Source organism: Microchirus variegatus (genome assembly GCF_963457635.1).
Source record: "Microchirus variegatus genome assembly, chromosome: 12".
NCBI lineage: Eukaryota > Metazoa > Chordata > Actinopteri > Pleuronectiformes > Soleidae > Microchirus > Microchirus variegatus.
In genome coordinates, this window is record NC_139813.1 from 3,078,293 (window position 1) to 3,087,708 (window position 9,416).

General features: G+C 41.5%; 1 long non-coding RNA gene across 1 annotated transcript; it reads right to left on the reverse strand.

Moving 5' to 3' along the window:
- Nucleotides 1-384: 384 nt before the first annotated feature.
- On the reverse strand, nucleotides 385-1,545 carry LOC310934614. The gene is made up of 3 exons (XR_014592964.1): nucleotides 1,433-1,545; nucleotides 764-869; nucleotides 385-681 (listed from the first exon to the last, which is right to left on the reverse strand). It is a non-coding gene; the product is annotated as an uncharacterized lncRNA (long non-coding RNA).
- Between the last annotated feature and the right edge of the window lie 7,871 nt (nucleotides 1,546-9,416).

Consider the following 9,416-nt stretch of genomic DNA (forward strand, 5'->3'; position numbering starts at 1 on the left):
CTGTCACTCCTGAAAAGGAATGACTGTGATGTCCAGCTGGTGAAATCCATGGTGGTGATGACCTGCTGTGCTCTGCATAACCTGTGTGAAAATCATGGTGAGACCTATGACACTGAATGAGATGCACACAGCAGCTACAGTGGTTGAACCTGTGGTGGCAGTGGCACAGGGTGTAGAGGAGGGCAGAGATGTAGGTGAGGGCCTGATGTGTCACTTGTTGTGAATTTGTAAAATGCTTTATTATTGTACTGTTTTTCACTGAATTACAAATAAAAGTTTGTACTTTCTGCAGAGATGTCTCCTTTTGTCTGTATACGTTTTGTTTGTAAAGGCTGCCACAATTAAAAGAAAAGAAATACGCATGACGTAATCACATAAGTCACATTGTTGTTTATTCAAACAAAAAAACACAGCAAACCAAAGTTAAATTGCACAGCAAATCAAATAAACTGTACATAGGTGGTGGAGTCCTAGGACAGGAGGGAGGAAATAGGTCACATGCTCCTGCCACCTATTGCCTGGACAAGCTGCCCAATCACTCAAAGGAATGCGTGGTTGAACGCAGCACTCCCGTGGTGTGGCGGTTACGTTGTGTCCGGTTCCACTCCTGCTACTGAACATCTTCCACCTGAAGCTCTGCGAGGACAGCTGTGTGCTTCTTTTTCTCTTCCCTACATAACACTATAGAGAAGAGAAAAGGGGTTATTAATCAAACCATTAAGGAAATACACAAATGCTGTAAATCATGTTTATTATTTCTTACCAGTTGCACAGATCTGTGGTCTGTGGCGAAGTTGGTGCCCCCGATAACGAAGCAGCTGATGGCTCTGCTGGGGTGGATGAACACTCCTCACATATGGAATGGGATTCTTGAACAAAAGAAGTGTACACATACGCTGTAATTACACGCATAACAATATATATATATTCAGCCACAGACTGAAACACCCTAAATGAAGGAGCTTTATCATTATTATTATCCTTTATTCCTCCCTGCAGCTGTTAGCTCTCAGTAGACAACATATAACCAGGCTCCTCATCCCATGTGCAATATACTGTCTTTTTGCAAAAGTGTAATATAGACATATAATATCCGATGCTCATTCTCTGTCTATAATGTAAATATAGAACCCATACTGTATATTCTGGTCTAGTCTGTTTTAACACGCAAAGACAAAACGTTACACGGTAGTAAGTGTAATTCATGACTTGTACAAATCTGGTTTCTTTTACAGGTTTACGTAATGTTTTGTTGTAGGTTGAGCACCTAATAGCGACATTGCTAACTAGCTAGCCAACTACGTTGTCTCGTGTAAACAGACGGACAGAGATTACCGACACACATGATGTTACTTTTATAATGTCTTGTTTAAGCGAGTTTATTCTCAGCAGTAGTTAAACGTTGCTCTCAGGCTGAAAATAAAAAACTTACCGTTGGCGTGTGCAGAGTTATTGGAGTTGCTGTGTTACGCCGTGAGCGGACATCGACTCCCGGCAAGACCTGCTCGTTACGGGCGGCTCCGTCCAGCTCTCTGTATTTTGTCGTCTCCGACTAAACACAGGACAGTCTGGACCTCGTCGTTGGACCATGGAGTGTTCTTATGCAGAGTCGCCATGTCCAAGTATTTGCGCGCTACTATTTTTTGAAAAATGGTGAAATAGACTCCTGCATCCTGTATTTTATGTCGCGCTCATGACGCACCCAGTGACGACACTTCTGGCCAATCAGTTACCGGCAGTTTTGACCAATCAGCGCATAGTACCTGCGCATAGTACCGGCACCACTGAATGGAACCTCACCACCGCAGGTACTAAAAATAGTGCCGAGTTCCAGGTACTACGCTAGTGGAAACACTCGCTAAACCGTGTCGTGTAGTGTAGTGTCGTTTAAAGTCGGGCCGGTGGAAAAGCGCCATTAGTGCTGCTCCATGTGTGTATATTGTTGAAGTACGCCGACTACCCCAAGTTTTTTCATGAGGAGAGATGATCAGGAGACGTTCACTTAGTTAACACCTTTATTGTAACAAAAAACAGATATATCTGGAGACCCTCTCTGGGAGCTTGACAGAATGTCCATTCCTAACCTAAGCCGAGAGGAGTCTGACCCTTCTCTGCATCTATCCTATATATACATCCAAACCCCCTTCCTCAAACAGTCTCAGTACTTTCCCACTTCATTCAGCATGCAATTACCCAAAACCTATTCCTCCCATCAGAGGGCTATTTAACCCTCCTGTCGTGTTCGGGTCAAATCTGACCGATTTACAACTTAAAACACTCATAAATATTGTGTTTTACATCCGATTGCCTCAAGGCCTTATGATATCCTCCACATTATGCACTTGAACATATAAAAGTGATGATCACCTCTTTCATTGAATTTTGAGTGTTTTAATCAACCTTGTTACACCTGTGGTGTTCTCGGTCAAAAGTGACCGCCATAGGAAATGAATGGGTATCCAGACTATATTCATCCATCAGACAGAAAACATCCCCATACACACCACCCCAACTCACTCACTCACTCACTCACTCACTCACTCACTCACTCACATTTCAGTCTGAACAATGTCTTTTGTCTTTTTCATCTCTTTCCCGCACTTATGTGCCGATCCTCTCACGTGAACCAACTTCCTGATGAAACAATGTATCATATCTTCACACAGACTAGACAGTGTCTGTTATGTGAACCCATCTCTTTCCCGTGCTCTTGTGCCTATCCCCCACGTGAACCACACTTTCCAGACTAATCAATGTATCATCTTCACACAGACCCCATATATATAGCTTGATGTTTGCCTTGTACTCCTTTTACTCCGAGCACAATGAGTAGGCGACTGACCAACCGGTTCTCTGTCGAAGACGTTCTGGTTCCAGCTCTTTGGACATGATGAAGAAGGCACTGAAATTGAACCAGAGATAGAAGAGGATGTCTCTGAAGTGGAAGACAACACAGATTTCGATCCAGACCTTTAGGAGACTGACCAGTCAGGGAGAGGCACCTGAAGAACAGGCACCTTAGGAGACATTCCAGTCCAAGAGTGGACACTTGCTCTGGTCTTCATCCCCCCAGGACAGAGGAAGTAGTGTGAGAGTGGAAAACATCATATGCCAGGGCCAACATGGTGTGTGACATTTCGTGTGGATGATATCAAGTCCAGCTTCCAACTCTTTTTTTACCAGAGTCCATTGAGGGAATTATACTGGAGATGACAAACCTGGAGGGGAAGCGTGTGTTTGGGGAAACCTGGAGAGAAATCGACGTGCCGCCCCGCATACCAGCCTCTGCCAGTCTGGTTAGGACTGTGCAAGCCCCAGCCCCAGCCCTGGCTGCTCCCACCCCAACAAGGACATGGGCAGAAAAGGAAGCTGTGAGCTCTGTGCCCCTAGAGACAACAAAACAAGCCTGAGATGCTGCAAATGTGATGCCTATATTTGCAAGGCCCACTCTGACCTGAGTGTCACATGCCACTCATGTGCATGAATTCACACACACACACACACACACACACACACACACACACACACACACACACACACACACACACACACACACACACACTTACACACACACACACACTTCATGTTGAGTTTGCTTTGGATTTCCTTTTTTTGCATACAGTGGCTTTAATGCTGTTTTGTCCATTCTCAAAGTTTTGAGTGGAGACTGAGGCCTCACAGCAGGACTCGGGGTGGTGACCAAATGTCAGAGAACAAGATGATAGGATAACATGGATAGCCCCTCCTACTTCACTGAGAGTCTTCAAGTTTCATTTCTGCCTAAGACACTGAAGAGAACACTGCTCCAGACCACACCCAAAACAGCCATTCTCGCTGCACATTAATTGTCCAGCTGCTATTTACACCCTATTCATCAGTAAACTTACAAAATATGCAAAAACTTGAGTCACTAAACAGTGATACACTGTTAATCTACCTTTTGATTGTAATACAATCAGCTGTAAATAACTGTATGCATATTAACTTGCCATCAACATCATGAACACCTTGAAGCAGAACAACATTTCCAAATTAGCACATACTACTTTTCATTCAAACTTTTTCCATACATTAATTTAATTATCATCACACTTCAGACAACTTTCAGACTCTTCCAGACACTCTTCACATTACTCACAGACACAGACACTCAGAGCCTAATTGTAGATCATGTGTTCAGATGTTTCTTCATGCAGTCAAATTCAATTATTTTACATTAGTTGATAACTACTTCAGTCATTTTCACATCACATCAACAACAGCCACTATATACATAGGAACACATTTGAAGTTCCACAACTGAGCTGATCTAACTCAGCCCCAGCCACACATCATCATCTCCATAGTGACAGGAAATCCTGCTCTTTCCAAAGACTAAAATTTCTTGACTCGGCTTTCTCCTTATAATGTCAAACAGAACCTTTCTATTTCAACCTAATTTAACAATTATAAATAATTTGTGTGTTGATTTGTTCTTATTACTAAATACACAGTTCCTACTATTTATTCCATTATTGTGTTAATTTATTATTACTATTATCATTTATTTTATTATTATTATTATTATTATTATTATTATTATTATCATTATTTTATAAAACATTTTACTCAAACCTCCACTTCAACATACTCTTTCCCTTCACTACTTTCCACAATCTTTCCTGATCAACTTACTTTTTCCTTTCTTCTGAAACCCCCCTTCTCTCTGTTTCTATGTCACTGTGTGTGAGTCCAGCCTGTAGGAGATTTAACTCTCCCCACAGGAGTGGCTCTTCTTGTTTACCATCAGCTCTTGGAAACAGTTCATTCACCATTTACTCCAACACCATCAACTTCTGTACTAGCCTCTTCAACATCCAAAAACCCCCAACAGCACTTGATTACCATCCACAATCCAAACACAAAGCAACACCCCCTATACTCCTGCAGCTTCACACAAACTAACACACTTCTCTTCCTTTTTTACATATCAGCTGCCCTGCAGCAGATCAAACATTGAATTAACTAATGCTCTAGACATGGTCTATGTTTTTGTCATAGAGGCCTCTCTTTTTTATTTTTTTATTTTTACAAAAAAAAACTTTCTACATGCAATGCCTGCCAACCAAAATGAGAACTAAAACACATTCTGTTTAAGAATGCATCGACGATAACAATCAACTCCCTAATAAAATTCAGTTTTTGCTCATCAGTTTAAAAACACATTCTCTCTCCACAAACTGCAATGACCTCATGCAAAAAAAGCATTTCCTCCTCATCTTCTATGTTCTGGTGCGTGTGTGTGTGTGGGTGTAGGTGCATGACCTGTTTTATTGTCAAGTCATGCTGACGAATCATCAATTTGTCTGGGTCTCCCTTCCTCCTTCCCCTCACCAGCCTTCTTGACCTCTGCCTTTTTGAGCTTTACATTGTCGAGCCCAATGTCCACATTTACCACTATTATAGCAGCTCTGATCTCCTTCAAACCTCCATTCTCCTGTTTATCTCAGTTGGAGTACAAAACAAGATAAAGTTTATTACATCCTGCATCTTTTTCTTTCTGTCCTTTCTCAATTTCTTCTTTACATTGTACACTCTTTTTTCCCAGTATTACCCCCAACTGCGTTGTTCACTTTTGTCGATTTACTGCTAATTCAGAAGATTGGTTATTTTGAGTTCTGCATTTTTTTTTTCTTTAGGTCTTTCAGGAAATTTTCCCAGTCTTGTGTTCCCTTTTATTCGGAGAACATATTGTATTTGTTGACCTAATGTCTTCCATTTAACAATATCACTTTTACCCGTTTCCATGGCAAACAGATCAGTCCCTCCACTGTCCAATGTCTGACTAGTGTCGATGTTCGGTACAGCATCCACCATGCACCTTGTCGGCACACAGCAGTCTTCTCCGTTACTGCAGAGCTGAGGCTGGATACAATCTCCATCTGCCCGGTACTTGTGAGCGTATACACTCTAATTTTGGCAGCGTATACGTACCAAATCCAGTACAAGAGGTCAGAGCAGCATAGCAATGCTGATGCCTTATCCAGATTACCTGTGAAACCTGACGCAGTTGTGGTGTCAAACCCAATTTACAGGGTATCTTACCTGGATGACTTACCTATTACTGCGAGAGAAATAGCCAAAGAGACAGACACCGATCCTGTGTTAAGAGTGGTTAAACAGTTGACAGTTGATGTTAACTGGGTGGCCTAAACATGTACAGGATGAATCACTTAAGCCTTATTTTCAGAGAAAATTAGAGCTTAGCATTGAGGATGAATGTTTATTATGGGGTTACTGGGTGGTAGTGCCTGATAAACTGAGAGACAGGCTGTCTGAATTACATGAGCACCACTGGGGAATAGTTAAAATGAAAGCCCTTGCCAGAAGTCTATTCTGGTGGCCTACATTAGATGACACCATTGAAAGTGAAGTGAATCAGTGTGCTATTTGTCAGCAGCGTAGTATGCCTGCTACCGCACCGACACAAATGGTCTTCGAGTCCATGGGAAAGAATTCATCTCGATTTTGCTGAGAACCACAAGCAGATGTATTTAGTAGTGATGGATGCCTATGCTAGATGGCCAGAGATAGTTCCCATGAGCACTACCACTTCATCCAAGACAATTGAAGCAATGAGAAACTTATTTGCAGCTTATGGGTTGCCTAACGTGGTTGTTACTGGTAACGAACCTCAGTTCGTATTGCAAGAGTTCGAGTCACTTTTGACTAAAAATGGAGTTAAACACATCACATCACCTGTAAAACATCCTGCAAGTAATGGATTAGCTGAAAGATTGGTCCAAAATCTTAAGAAATCACTTGCAAAGAACAGAGCCATTGGTGGTATGACACTTGAGCATGGTGTAGCAAATGTTCTGATTGGGTACAGAAACACACCCCATGCTAAGACGGGAAAAACCCCAGCTGAGCTTTTTCTGAGAAGACAGGTGCGAACTAGGTTGTCACTTCTAAAACCGGAGTTTTCTCAGAGAATGCAGACTGAATCTGAACCTACTCTTCCCCGTGTTAGGGTTTTCGAGGTTGGTCAACATGTGTTGGTAAAGAATTACAGGGGAGGGGAGAAATGGTTGAATGGAGTTATACGTGAAGTGTTGGGTCCTGTCACATACAGTGTTGAAGTAAATGGAAATTGTGTGAAAAGACATGTAAATCAGATGTTGGGGGTCAAGGTGCATCCAAATCAGGTGACTGAAATGGACTCTTGTGATAGGCATTCTTGGGATATTGCTTATTTCAGTGCAGACACTGTTGTGTCAGAAGATCCTGAACCACAGGTTGTGGAAGAACAGCCTATAGAACCACCACAGCCAGTTTTTTAAAGGAACACTCGTTCTGTGAGAAACAGACGTCCTCCGGATAGACTGAACTTGTGACTGACATGGAGTTTGGTTATTGTAAAAAAAAAAAATACAAAGAGTCGAACAAAAAAAACATCTGTGATGTTATGTATGGTTACTGTGATGAAATACTGTACATGGTTATGATCTAATGGGAAAAAGGACGTTAGAATTCTGAAAAAAAAATGTATATGGAGTTTGAAATTACAGGGGAGGAGCTGTGGTGTTCTCAACACAGAATATTAACCCGGATTTATGTACGTTGTTAAGTACACAGGTCAAGTGTGATGGGTGCTTGTGGGGTGGAGGTCACCTATTGGTTGTTCATGAATAGTATGTGGGGGCGCTAACTCTCCACCAGAAGTACTTGAGTGCTCGCCTTAGCCTGGTTAGCGACCGTTGTTTTCAGTGCCAATAAATACTACTTTGTTAATGTCATAAATCTGCCATGTGCTTTTCCAGTTATCTGCTTAAACAGTTCACAACATATTAAATGTTGTGGTTCATACACCATATCTGGTGTTGGTTATTACAACCTAATACAGAGCAAAAACTCGCTAATAGAGCCATGTTCTCAGTCTATACGCTCAGCAGTTCCAAAGACTGACGCGCTTCTTCTTCTTCTTTTTAGTTTACGGCATCCATCTATAGGTGCACTACCACCCCCTAGGTGCATTACCGTCCCTATGACAGACCATTTGACCCTCTATCTGAACCAAGACCAGCTGTTATAAAGCAGTTTTTAGTTGTTAATGTCATGTCCAAAGCCACTCCATTCAAACATGTCCTTGCTAAAGTTTCTTGGCTTCATCCCCATCCAGACAGACATTTTAATGAAAGCCAGTAGAAGTTTGGAGTTTGCAGGGAACATACACATCAAACCCAGAATGGTTTCTGCCTGTAGAACACATTGCTGGAAGATGTGCTGTAAACACTAAGCAGTACTAGAGAAAAGGTGACAGTAGTCATACCACTCTTAGAAATTTAGAACGATTCAGTTCAAGTCGTGTGGCCCTTTTTCAGGAAACCATTGAAGTTTAAAAATGTAAATTGTTTCATATGTAGAACCTTCTCTTCTTTTTGGTAGCTGTTTATATAGATTATGTGATATAGATTTTTTTTAAATGTTATTTTCTTATGTTTTCTCATCATTCACAGTAAACAATGAACAGGGTCCAAATAGACATTCACATGACTTTATCACCTAGACTGCAAGTTTACAGCAATTCCTGGCAGTTATCGGCAACTGACTCAAACTTCCAGTAGGCTGGGAGTTTTACAGCAATTTATAGGCACGATAACTGCCGCAAATCCCACTTTTCATGCAGTGAAATATACTTTATATACTTAACCACTTCTTCCCTGACCATCTTTTTGGAGTCCCTTTGGAGTCCCTGCTCAAACTAACATGCCCAAACTAAATAGAGTAAATCTCTGCAGTTACAATCTCTATGTGGATTATCTTGTTATCAAAATGAAGATAACACTTGTGAGATTCTACCAGAGGTGTAAGTTTCACTGTAGATACCACTGTGTCAGAGTAAATGTATATGGAACACAGCATAACTGAAGGATTTTTTTCTCTCGCCTAAAAAAATATTGCATTTTAAAGCAAATATCACCTTTAAAATATGCAGTAGGAGCTTAAAAACAGATGGAGGTCATGTAACATGTGAACATGAGCTGTGAAAAGTCTGATGCTGCTAAAATGAAGCAGAGTGAAATTACAGAGGTTTTATTAAAGGGATGTCTGGGCATCTAAAAATAACTTGTTTTGAAAACCCTAACCCGCTGTAAATGGATGCTCCCTGTGCGGTGCGTAATAACAACGCTGTGGCTCTGTAGCGTCTTCAGTTACGCAGCGCCATAGCTCTGCATGCTCTGGCTTACCTTGGTCAATAAGGGTGATTGACAGCTCGTTTTAAACCTCTAAACTGGTTGAATCAGACCCCTGTCTCCAAATGCGTGTGAATAACTTCATTAGTGAGTCAAAAGGACATAAATGCATATGACGCATTTGTGCGGACATTCGCCTCTCTCTAATCAGAACGATCTCTGTCGCTCTGTAATGATCAA